This window comes from Zea mays, chromosome 3 (genome assembly GCF_902167145.1).
Source record: "Zea mays cultivar B73 chromosome 3, Zm-B73-REFERENCE-NAM-5.0, whole genome shotgun sequence".
In the NCBI taxonomy this organism is placed as follows: domain Eukaryota; kingdom Viridiplantae; phylum Streptophyta; class Magnoliopsida; order Poales; family Poaceae; genus Zea; species Zea mays.
This window is the reverse complement of record NC_050098.1, coordinates 220770102-220783933: the sequence shown is the minus strand read 5'-3', so window position 1 is coordinate 220783933 and position 13832 is coordinate 220770102.

The following is a 13832-nucleotide window of genomic DNA, read 5'->3' as shown; positions in this document are numbered from 1 at the left end:
CCAGGGGGGCGGTTGAAGCGGCCGGGGCCGAGCGGGCGGGCCGAGGGCGGGCGCCGAGCGCCGCCGCGGGGAGGGGCCGAGCGGGCGAGCCGGCAGGGGGCCGAGCCGCCGCGTCGAGGGGCCGAGCGGGGGCCGAGCGGGCGAGCCGGGGCGCCGCCGCGGGGAGGGGCCGAGCGGGCGAGCCGGGGCGCCGCCGCGGGGAGGGGCGGGGGCGGGACCGCCGCGCCGGGGCCGGGGAGGGGCAGGGGGCGAGGCCGAGCGCCGCCGGGAAGGGAGGGGGAGGGGAGCCGCGCCGCCGCGCCGAGGGCCGAGCGGCCGAGCACCGCCGGGGAGGGGCCGCCGGGCGGGAGAGCCGCGCCGCCGCGGGGAGGGGCGGGGGCGCGCGGGGTCGGGGTCGGGGTCGCGCGCGGGCAGGGGGAGAGGGAGGGCGCGCGTGGGGAAGAAGAGGAGGGAGAGGGAGAGAGAGAGAAGAAGGGGAGGGGAGGGGAGCTCACCTCGGGGTCCAAAATCCGGTGATCGCCGTCTCCAAATCCTAGGGCACCACGGGGAGAGAGAGGTGGAAGAGGGAGAGGAGAGGTTGTTGCGCGGGAGATCCAAATGAGAGAGAGAGAGAGAAGGGGGGGCGCATGGGGGGGGGGGTTTGGGCGCCAGGGGCGCGCAGGCCGGGGCGGCTGGGCTGGGCTAGGCTAGGTTGGGCTGGGCCGGGCCACTTCGCGGATCGAAAACCCACGACGAGCACGACCACTAAACGGAATTAAATCGCGAACCGAAATCCGGAACGAAACGAGACGAACGCTCATCATCAGACAAAGAAAAATGCTTCGGCATGATGCAACACCCATGAGACTTAGGTTTTGGTTTATACATGACACGGACACCTGCCGCTATACTGGTTTGAAATTGGGAAGAAAGAGCAAACGGGGAAAGAGAAAAGAGAGTAACGCCCGAATTTGGTGAGAGAAAAGAAAAAATTCTACCCCCAAATTCAGGGCGTTACAGATACCCAAGCATCCTTTGAGCATTGTTGATCACTCACACTACATTCTTGCGCACTTGTTCGACATTCTAGTGATTTGAGCTCCGTTCTAGTGTGCTAGTCTCTTGAGCTCAAGTCTGGGTTTTGTGTGTGCGTATTCGCTGTGATCTTTGTGTCGTGTGTGAGTTGCTAATCCCTCCCTTGCTCCGTGATTCTTTGTGAACATCTTTTGTAAGGGCGAGGGGCTCCAAGCTGTGGAGATTCCTCGCAAGTGGGATTAAGAAAAGCAAAGCAACACTGTGGTATTCAAGTTGGTCTTTGGACCGCTTGAGAGGGGTTGATTGCAACCCTCGTCCGTTGGGACGCCACAACGTGGAGTAGGCAAGCGTTGGTCTTGGCCGAACCACGGGATAACCACCGTGCCATCTCTGTGATTGATATCTCTTGGTTATTGTGTTGTGTTGAGATCCTTCTCTAGCCACTTGGCAAATTACTGTGCTAACAATTAATCAAGTTTTGTGGCTTAAGATTTTGAAGTGTTACAGGATCACCTATTCACCCCCCCTCTAGGTGCTCTCACAAGCGCACCCGACCTAGGCGCGGGACGAACACGAAGGCCGCGGGATTTCCACCTCTCTCACGCCCGACTCCGGCCGCCTCGCTTCCCCCCTTCGCGCTCGCCCACGCGCTCGACCCATCTGGGCTGGGGCACGTGGCACACTCACTCGTCGGCTTAGGGACCCCCCGGTCTCGAAACGCCGACAATAGTATTCTAACTTTATGGTTATACGATGTTTGACCATTAGTCTTGCAAACACACACACTTACCTTTTTGTTTAAGCAAAAGCGTATGGTGGTACGTGTCCGATGACTAACGATGTACGAGGGAATTTCTTCCGGTATGTGTGAAACGTGCTCTCCAATAATGAGACCATGCAAATCGTGACATATATCGAAGTCTGCATGATACTGATGTTTGCAATGTAGTGGTGAAATAGATAGATTATAAATAACAAAATTTATGTATGGCCAGAATCACAAATTGATTATGAAACATTTTCTCATAACTGGTATTATATATCCCCGTTGCAACGCACGGGCATTCAGCTATATATATATATATTCATTTGATGAATGAATTGTATCTCCATCAACTATATGTTAAGAAAACATCTATTAGAGACATCATATCCATCACACCACATCTTATTTTGATGTTATAGTAGAAGATATGAGAGTTATTAAAAGTAAGGTATGGCTGATGCCACACTAAGCCATAATGGCTCCTCCACCGCTGTTGTCCGGCAAACCATCACATTCTGTGACGCGGGACGTCGAGCAACTCCTGACTTGGGGCACTCCGGTCCCATATGACAAAATCCCCCATTCCCATTCAGCCATTCCTATTGTGCAAGCCATCACACACTCCGGACGTTGGGCCCACATTGCAGACTACGGACGCCCACGTGACAGCCACCATTAGTTTTGCACACACCGGACCCACGTCTGCTCGCGCAAAAATTTGCCTCAATTTGACACTAGCAGGAGCATTTGACCATGATTGCTTTCTCTAAAGAAGGAAGACTTATAAGCCGGTAGAAGCTATGTTGGCTGGCCGGTATGGTCATAAAAATGTGCAAGTCGTGATGACGATATAGGTCGCGTGGGCTGTGTTTCTTTGGTGCGGCCCAAGTAGCTGCCAGGAGGTCGCACGCTTCTTACCCTGACCCAGCTTGGCTTTAGGGTCAGTCTCCCTTGCTTTCTCTGCCCAGTGAGCCCTCGCCCTCTAGCTCTTCCTGGTAGCGTCGTCTCCGTCCCGTGCTCTCCTGTTCACTGTCGATCTCAGCCATCTCAGGAGCACCCGCTCACTCCCAGACGCCCGCGCAAAGGAATCCCCCACGATCTCCCTCCAAACTGCCCACTCCCTCCACGATCTCCCCCTCTAGCTCATGATCCCTCCGCCCGCCCCCACCCCCCGCCTGCCACGCCCACTGAAAGGGAATTAGGCGTACACCTAGTCCCTAATTAATTTTGGTGGTTGAATTGCCCAACACAAATAAATGGACTAACTAGTTTGCTCTAGTGTATAAGTTATACAGGTGCCAAAGGTTCACACTCAGCCAATAAAAAGACCAAGTATTGGGTTCAACAAAAGAGCAAAGGGACAACCGAAGGCACCTCTGGTCTGGCGCACCGGACTGTCCGGTGTGCCACCGGACATGTCCGGTGCACCAAAGGACTCCAACTCCAACTCGTCACCTTCGGGAAATTCCAGAGGCGACTCCGCTATAATTCACTGGACTGTCCGGTGTACACCGGACAGTGTCCGGTGCTCCAAGGAAGAGCGGCCTCAGGAACTCGCCAGCCTCGGGAATTCGCTTCGGCTGCTCCGCTATAATTCACCGGACATGTCCGGTGTACACCGGACTGTCCGGTGTATCTGCGGGGCAACAACACTTCGCGCCAACGGTCACCTGCAACAGCAATTAATGCGCGCCAGAGCGCGCAGAAGTCAGGCACGCGCGTAGTGGCGCACCGGACACTCTACAGTACATGTCCGGTGCGCCACCGAACATCCAGGCGGGCCCAGAAGACAGAGCTCCAACGGTCGGAACCCAACGGTTTTGGTGACGTGGCTGGCGCACCGGACTGTCCGGTGTGCACCGGACTGTCTGGTGCACCATACGACAGCCAGCCTGCACCAAACGGCTAGTTTGGTGGTTGGGGCTATAAATACCCCCAACCACCCCACATTCAAGTCATCCAAGTTTTCCACTTCTCAACTACTTACAAGAGCTCTAGCATTCAATTCTAGACACACCAAAGTGATCAAATCCTCTCCAAACTCCACACAACGCCCTAGTGATTAGTGAGAGAGATTTGCATGTGTTCTTTCGAGCTCTTGCGCTTGGATTGCTTTCTTCCTTCTTTGATTCTTCATTGCGATCAAACTCACTTGTAATTGAGGCAAGAGACACCAATCTTGTGGTGGTCCTTGTGGGAACTTTGTGTTCCAAGTGATTGAGAAGAAAAGCTCCCTCGGTCCGAGGGACCGTTTGAGAGAGGGAAAGGGTTGAAAGAGACCCGATCTTTGTGACCACCTCAACGGGGAGTAGGTTTGCGAGAACCGAACCTCGGTAAAACAAATCCTCGTGTCACACTCCTTATTCGCTTGCGATTTGTTTTGCGCCCTCTCTCGCGGACTCGATTATATTTCTAACGCTAACCCGGCTTGTAGTTGTGATTATTTTTGAGAATTTCAGTTTCGCCCTATTCACCCCCCTCTAGGCGACTTTCAATTGGTATCGGAGCCCTGTACTTCATTAGAGCCTAACCGCTCGAAGTGATGTCGGGAGATCACACCAAGAGGGAGATGGAGACCGGCGACAAGCCCACTACGAGCCACGGGAGCACTTCATCGGAAGAGTCCCGCACCAAGAGGAAGGAGAAGAAGAAGGACTCCTCCAAACGGAAGGAGAAAAGATCTTCTTCTTCACACCACAAAGAGAAGAAGGAAAAATCTTCTTCCCACAAGTCGCATCGGAAAGGCGACAAGCACAAGAGGATGAGGAAAGTGGTCTACTACGAGACCGACACTTCATCAACATCGACCTCCGACTCCGATGCGCCGTCCATAACTTCTAAGCGCCAAGAGCGCAAGAAGTTTAGTAAGATCCCCTTACACTATCCTCGTACATCTAGACTGAGAGCACCTAGAGGGGGGGTGAATAGGTGATCCTGTAAAACTTTAAAACATAAGCCACAAAAACTTGTTAAGTGTTAGCACAATTATGGCCAAGTGGCTAGAGAGGAGTCAAAACACAATAACCACAAGAAATCAATCACAGAGATGACACGGTGGTTATCCCGTGGTTCGGCCAAGTACAAAACTTGCCTACTCCACGTTGTGGCGTCCCAACGGACGAGAGTTGCACTCAACTCCTCTCAAGTGATCCAATGATCAACTTGAATACCACGGTGTTCTTGCTTTTCTTTTCTCAATCCCGTTTGCGAGGAATCTCCACAACTTGGAGCCTCTCGCCCTTACAAAAGATGTTCACAGAGAATCACGGAGCAAGGGAGGGAATGAGCAATGCACACAAGACTTCAAAAGATCAGAGCAACACGCACACAATCAGCAATAAGAGCTCGCAACACCACTCAAAGAGTACACAACTCCACAAGAGCTCTATATGCTATCACAATGAATCGAATGCGCTAGATCAATGTCTTGGTGCTTAGAAAGGTTGTAGGAATGCTTGGTGTTCTCCTCCATGCGCCTAGGGGTCCCTTTTATAGCCCCAAGGCAGCTAGGAGCCGTTGAGAACACATCCGGAAGGCTATCCTTGCCTTCTGTCGTCGGGCGCACCGGACAGTCCGGTGCACACCGGACACTGTCCGGTGCCCGATTTGTTTCCATAAAAAGCTCATCCGACCGTTGCTTTCTGATGCAGATCTGCGCACAGTTGGCGCACCGGACATGTCCGGTGCACACCGGACAGTCCGGTGTACCTTTCCGACCGTTGGCTCGGCCACGTGTCGCTCGCCGATCGCGCGGCCGACCGTTGGCCCGGCCGACTGTTGGCTCACCGGACAGTCCGGTGCACACCGGACAGTCCGGTGAATTTTAGCCGAAGTCGCCGGAGAAAAACCCGAGAGCGGCTGGTTTGCTCCACGCTGGTCTGGCGCACCGGACACTGTCCGGTGCACACCGGACAGTCCGGTGCCCCAGCCCGAAACAGCCTTTGGCTGCACACAACCACTCTCCACTTCTTTTCTTTTCTTCTTCTTTCTGTTTCTTACACTTAGATAAATATATTAGTACACAAAACCAATGTACTAAGACTTAGAAACATACCTTTGTTGAAGATTTGCACTTTGTTCATCCATGGGCATTGATTCACATTTAAGCCCTTGTGTTGACACTCAATCACCAAAATACTTAGAAATGGCCCAAGGGCACATTTCCCTTTCAATCTCCCCCTTTTTGGTGATTTATGCCAACACAACATAAAGCAACTAGAACAAGTGTAAAATCACTTCAAATAAAAACTCAAATTGGTTTTGATTCAATTTTGGCATATATGGATCATCCTTTGCCACCACTTGGTTTGTTTTTGCAAATCAAACTCAAATCTCTATTTCTATGTCAACCACACATGTTGAGGCATAAAGAGAGTCATTCCAAAAGAGATTGATCAAAGATTTCAAAAACTCCCCCTATTTCCCATAATCAACACTTCTCCCCACAAGAAACCAACTTTTGACAATAGAGACAATAAGAGACAAAAGCTTTTGACAAAACAAAAACTCTATTCTACTAGACAAAAGCTTTTGGCAAAACAAAAACTCTATTCTACTATTTTCAAAATCTCTCAAGTGGTAGCTGATCCATTTATCACTTTGGCCTTTATTTTCTCCCCCTTTGGCATCAAGCACCAAAACGGGATCAATCTTGGCCTTCTAACCCCATTGCCTCACCAAGATCTTCAATAAGAATACAAAGGCAATAAGATTGCATGAGATGAACTTGGAATAAGTTACCCTCTCATCGGAGTGCAGTGGAAGTCTTTCATGGTCCAAGTCCACCTTTTCCCTTTCAATCCTCCTTCGAGACTAAATCATCAAACTCAAGCACATGGTTAGTCTCAAAGGGTCAAGTTGTAACACATCTCCCCCTAAACATGTGCAACACTTTGCAACGGACTTGTGAGGTCCAGGGAGTGTTTGTACAACTTGAGCACCATAATAAGCAACAAAATGCAAAAAGGAACATGATCAAAAGCATAAATACATGTATGCTACAATTCAATCCAGGTTCCGCGAATCTATGACATTTAGCTCACTACGCAACCTGCAAAAGGTCTTCTCATCTAGAGGCTTAGTGAAGATATCGGCTAGCTGGTTCTCGGTGCTAACATGAAACACTTCGATATCTCCCTTTTGCTGGTGGTCTCTCAAAAAGTGATGCCGGATGTCTATGTGCTTTGTGCGGCTGTGTTCAACAGGATTTTCCGCCATGCGGATAGCACTCTCATTATCACATAGGAGTGGGACTTTGCTCAGATTGTAGCCAAAGTCCCTGAGGGTTTGCCTCATCCAAAGTAGTTGCGCGCAACACTGTCCTGCGGCAACATACTCGGCCTCAGCGGTGGATAGGGCAACGGATGTTTGTTTCTTAGAGTTCCATGACACCAGGGACCTTCCTAAGAATTGGCACGTCCCCGATGTACTCTTCCTATCGACCTTACATCCAGCATAGTCGGAGTCTGAGTATCCAACCAAGTCAAAGGTAGACCCCTTTGGATACCAGAGCCCGAAGCAAGGCGTAGCAACCAAATATCTAAGAATCCGCTTCACCGCCACTAAGTGACACTCCTTAGGATCGGATTGAAATCTAGCACACATGCATACGCTAAGCATAATGTCCGGTCTACTGGCACATAAATAAAGCAAAGAACCTATCATTGACCGGTATGCTTTTTGATCAACGGACTTACCACCTTTGTTGAGGTCGGTGTGTCCGTCGGTTCCCATCGGCGTCTTTGCGGGCTTGGCGTCCTTCATCCCAAACCGCTTTAGTAGATCTTGCGTGTACTTTGTTTGGGAGATGAAGGTGCCGTCCTTGAGTTGCTTCACTTGGAACCCAAGGAAGTAGTTCAACTCGCCCATCATCGACATCTCGAATTTCTGCGTCATCACCCTGCTAAACTCTTCACAAGACTTTTGGTTAGTTGAACCAAATATTATGTCGTCGACATAAATTTGGCACACAAACAAATCACCATCACATGTCTTTGTAAAAAGAGTTGGATCGGCTTTCCCAACCTTGAAAGCATTAACAATTAAGAAATCTCTAAGGCATTCATACCATGCTCTTGGGGCTTGCTTAAGTCCATAGAGCGCCTTAGAGAGCTTACACACATGGTCGGGGTACCGTTCATCCTCAAAGCCAGGGGGTTGCTCCACGTACACCTCCTCCTTGATTGGTCCGTTGAGGAACGCGCTCTTCACATCCATTTGGAACAACCTGAAAGAATGGTGAGCGGCATATGCTAGCAAGATACGAATTGATTCTAGCCTAGCCACAGGAGCAAAAGTCTCCTCGAAATCCAAACCTGCGACTTGGGCATAACCTTTTGCCACAAGTCGAGCCTTGTTTCTCGTCACCACCCCGTGCTCGTCCTGTTTGTTGCGGAACACCCACTTGGTTCCCACAACATTTTGCTTGGGACGAGGCACCAGTGTCCAAACTTCATTGCGCTTGAAGTTGTTTAGCTCCTCTTGCATGGCCAACACCCAGTCCGGATCTAGCAAGGCCTCTTCTACCCTGAAAGGCTCAATAGAAGAGACAAAAGAGTAATGTTCACAAAAATTAACTAATCGAGACCGAGTAGTTACTCCCTTGCTAATGTCACCCAGAATTTGGTCGACGGGATGATCCCTTTGGATCGTCGTTCAAACTTGGGTTGGAGGTGCCGGTTGCGCTTCTTCCTCCATCACTTGATCATCTTGTGCTCCCCCTTGATCAAGCGCCTCCACTTGAGGTACCTGTTCGTCATCTTCGGTTGGGGGATGCACCATAGTTGAGGAAGAAGGTTGTTCATCTTTTTCCTGTGGCGGCACTTCTCCAATCGCCATGGTTCGTATAGCGGCCGTCGGAACATCTTCTTCATCTACATCATCACAATCAACAACTTGCTCTCTTGGAGAGCCATTAGTCTCATCAAATACAACGTCGCTAGAGACTTCAACCAAACCCGATGATTTGTTGAAGACTCTGTACGCCTTTGTATTTGAGTCATAACCTAACAAAAACCCTTCTACAGCTTTGGGAGCAAACTTAGAATTTTTACCTTTCTTCACTAGAATGTAGCATTTGCTCCCAAATACACGAAAGTACGATACATTGGGTTTGTTACCGGTTAGTAGTTCATACGACGTCTTCTTGAGGAGGCGATGAAGGTAGACCCTGTTGATGGCGTGGCAAGCCGTGTTCACGGCTTCCGTCCAAAAGCACTCGGGAGTCTTGAACTCTCCTAGCATCGTCCTCGCCATATCGATGAGCGTCCTGTTCTTCCTCTCTACCACACCATTTTGCTGTGGTGTGTAGGGAGCGGAGAACTCATGCTTGATCCCTTCTTCAAGGAATTCCTCCACTTGAAGATTCTTGAATTCGGACCCGTTGTCGCTCCTTATCTTCTTCACTTTGAGCTCAAACTCATTTTGAGCTCTCCTGAGGAAGCGCTTGAGGGTCCCTTGGGTTTCAGACTTATCCTGCAAAAAGAACACCCAAGTGAAGCGGGAAAAGTCATCAACAATAACCAGACCATACTTACTTCCTCCTATGCTCAGATAGGCGACGGGTCCGAAGAGGTCCATATGCAGCAGCTCCAGGGGTCTTGAAGTGGTCATCACATTCTTGCTGTGATGCGCTCCTCCCACTTGTTTACCTGCTTGACAAGCTGCACAAGGTCTATCTTTTTCGAATTGAACGTTAGTCAAACCTAACACGTGTTCTCCCTTTAGAAGCTTGTGAAGGTTCTTCATCCCCGCATGAGCTAAGCGGCGATGCCACAGCCAGCCCATGCTAGTCTTAGCTATTAAGCATGCATCTAGACCGACCTCTTCTTTTGCAAAATCAACTAAATAAAGTTTGCCGTCTAATACACCCTTAAAAGCTAGTGAACCATCATTTCTTCTAAAGACAGACACATCTACATTTGTAAATAGACAGTTATACCCCATGTTGCATAATTGACTAACAGATAGCAAATTATAACCAAGAGACTTTACTAAAAACACATTAGAAATTGAGTGCTCATTTGAAATTGCAATTTTACCTAACCCTTTTACCTTGCCTTGATTCCCATCACCGAATATAATTGAATCTTGGGAATCCTTATTCTTGACGTAGGAGGTGAACATCTTCTTCTCCCCCGTCATATGGTTTGTGCATCCGCTGTCGATAATCCAGCTTGAACCCCCGGATGCATAAACCTGCAAGGCAAATTTAGGCTTGGGTCTTAGGTACCCAACTCTTGTTGGGTCCTACAAGGTTAGTCACAATTTCCTTAGGGACCCAAATGCAAGTTTTATCACCTTTGCATTTTGCCCCTAACTTCCTAGCAATTACTTTTCTATCCTTTCTACAAATTGCAAAGGAAGCATTCAAAGCACAATAAATTGTAGAGGGTTCATTCACTACTTTTCTATGAACATTTGCAACATTTCTTTTAGGAACAACATTTCTCCTAGTAACATTTCTATCATACACATAAGAAGAACTAGGAGCAAACATGGCATGAGAATCATAAACATATGAATCAAAAGCATCATAACTTCTATTTCTAGTTTGTCTTTTATCATGATACAAAAAGGCATGGTTCCTTTTAGCACTAGTAGCCATAGGGGCCTTCCCTTTCTCCTTGGCGGGAATGGGAGCTTTATGGCTTGTTAAGTTCTTGGCTTCCCTCTTGAAGCCAAGTCCATCCTTAATTGAGGGGTGTCTACCAACCGTGTAGGCATCCCTAGCAAATTTTAGTTTTTCAAAATCACTTTTGCTAGTCTTAAGTTGAGCATTAAGACTAGCCACTTCATCATTTAGTTTTGAAATTGAAACTAAGTGTTCACTACAAGCATTAACATCAAAATCCTTACACTTAGTGCAAATTGTAATATTTTCAACACAAGAGTTACTTGCTACTTCTAGTTTAGCAGTTAAAGCATTAATTTCACCTTTTAAAGAAGAAATGGTTTCATTACAAGTAGAAAGTTCACAAGAAAGTATTCCATTTCTTTTAACTTCTAGAGCAAGTGAATTTTGAGCACTAACAAATTTATCATGCTCTTCATATAAAAGGTCTTCTTGTTTCTCTAAGATTCTATCCTTTTCATTTAAGGCATCAATCAGCTCATTAATCTTAGCTATCTTAGTTCTATCCAATCCCTTGAATAAACTAGAGTAATCAATTTCATCCTCACTAGATTCATCATCACTAGAAGAATCATAAGTATTAGCATTACGAGTGATTACCTTCTTTTTCCTTGCCATGAGGCATGTGTGATGCTCGTTGGGGAAGAGAGCCGATTTGTTGAAGGAAGTGGCGGCGAGTCCCTCATTGTCGGAGTCGGAGGAGGAGCAATCCGAATCCCACTCCTTGCCGAGATGCGCCTCGCCCTTGGCCTTCTTGTAATTCTTTTTCTTTTCCCTCTTGTTTCCCTGTTCCTGGTCACTGTCGTTATCGGGGCAGTTAGCGATAAAATGACCAATCTTACCGCACTTGAAGCATGAGCGCTTCCCCTTTGTCTTGTTCTTGCTTGGCTGCCCCTTGTGACCCTTCAGCACCGTCTTGAATCTTTTGATGATAAGAGCCATCTCTTCATCATTGAGCCCGGCCGCCTCAACTTGCGCCACCTTGCTAGGTAGCGACTCCTTGCTCCTTGTTGCCTTTAGAGCAATGGGTTGAGACTCGTGGAGTGGACCGTTCAACGCGTCGTCGACGTATCTTGCTTCCTTGATCATCATCCGCCCGCTCACGAATTTTCCAAGTACTTCTTCGGGCGTCATCATCGTGTACCTGGGATTCTCACGAATATTGTTCACGAGATGAGGATCAAGAACGGTAAATGACCTGAGCATTAGGCGGACGACGTCGTGATCCGTCCAACGCGTGCTTCCGTAGCTCCTTATCTTGTTGATAAGGGTCTTGAGCCGGTTGTAAGTGTGAGTTGGCTCTTCTCCCCTTATCATGGCGAATCGTCCAAGCTCGCCCTCCACCAACTCCATCTTGGTGAGCATGGTGATGTCGTTCCCCTCGTGAGAGATCTTGAGGGTGTCCCATATCTGCTTGGCATTGTCCAAGCCGCTCACTTTATTGTACTCTTCCCTGCACAAAGATGCTAAGAGAACAGTAGTAGCTTGTGCATTTTTATGAATTTGTTCATTGATAAACATAGGGCTATCCGAGCTATCAAATTTCATTCCATTCTCTACAATCTCCCATATGCTTGGATGGAGAGAGAATAAATGACTACGCATTTTGTGACTCCAAAATCCGTAGTCCTCCCCATCAAAGTGTGGAGGTTTACCAAGAGGAATGGAAAGCAAATGCGAATTCGAACTATGTGGAATACGAGAATAATCAAATGAAAAGTTCGAATTGACCGTCTTCCTGTAGTCGTTGTCGTCGTCCTTTTGGGAAGAAGAGGACTCATCGCTGTCGTAGTAGACGATCTCCTTGATGCGTCTCGTCTTCTTCTTCTTCTTCCCATCTTTTCGCTTGTGGCCCGAGCCCGAGTTGTTGGACTTGTCATCCCTTGGCTCGTTGACGAAAGACTCCTTCTCCTTGTCGTTGATCACAATTCCCTTCCCCTTAGGATCCATCTCTTCGGGCGGTTAGTCCCTTTCTTGAAGAGAACGGCTCTGATACCAATTGAGAGCACCTAGAGGGGGGGGGGTGAATAGGTGATCCTGTAAAACTTCAAAACTTAAGCCACAAAAACTTGTTAAGTGTTAGCACAATTATGGCCAAGTGGCTAGAGAGGAGTCAAAACACAATAACCACAAGAAATCAATCACAGAGATGACACGGTGGTTATCCCGTGGTTCGGCCAAGTACAAAACTTGCCTACTCCACGTTGTGGCGTCCCAACGGACGAGAGTTGCACTCAACTCCTCTCAAGTGATCCAATGATCAACTTGAATACCACGGTGTTCTTGCTTTTCTTTTCTCAATCCCGTTTGCGAGGAATCTCCACAACTTGGAGCCTCTCGCCCTTACAAAAGATGTTCACAGAGAATCACGGAGCAAGGGAGGGAATGAGCAACGCACACAAGACTTCAAAAGATCAGAGCAACACGCACACAATCAGCAATAAGAGCTCGCAACACCACTCAAAGAGTACACAACTCCACAAGAGCTCTATATGCTATCACAATGAATCGAATGCGCTAGATCAATGTCTTGGTGCTTAGAAAGGTTGTAGGAATGCTTGGTGTTCTCCTCCATGCGCCTAGGGGTCCCTTTTATAGCCCCAAGGCAGCTAGGAGCCGTTGAGAACACATCCGGAAGGCTATCCTTGCCTTCTGTCGTCGGGCGCACCGGACAGTCCGGTGCACACCGGACACTGTCCGGTGCCCGATTTGTTTCCATAAAAAGCTCATCCGACCGTTGCTTTCTGATGCAGATCTGCGCACAGTTGGCGCACCGGACATGTCCAGTGCACACCGGACAGTCCGGTGTACCTTTCCGACCGTTGGCTCGGCCACGTGTCGCTCGCCGATCGCGCGGCCGACCGTTGGCCGGGCCGACTGTTGGCTCACCGGACAGTCCGGTGCACACCGGACAGTCCGGTGAATTTTAGCCGAAGTCGCCGGAGAAAAACCCGAGAGCGGCTGGTTTGCTCCACGCTGGTCTGGCGCACCGGACACTGTCAGGTGCACACCGGACAGTCCGGTGCCCCAGCCCGAAACAGCCTTTGGCTGCACACAGCCACTCTCCACTTCTTTTCTTTTCTTCTTCTTTCTGTTTCTTACACTTAGATAAATATATTAGTACACAAAACCAATGTACTAAGACTTAGAAACATACCTTTGTTGAAGATTTGCACTTTGTTCATCCATGGGCATTGATTCACATTTAAGCCCTTGTGTTGACACTCAATCACCAAAATACTTAGAAATGGCCCAAGGGCACATTTCCCTTTCATAGACATACTCCATTACTTTCTGTTCCATTAGGCAAACCACCAACCTTTGATGGCGAAGATTATGCTAGGTGGAGTGATTTAATGAAATTTCATCTAACCTCACTCCACAAAAGTATATGGAATGTTGTTGAGTTTGGAGCACAGG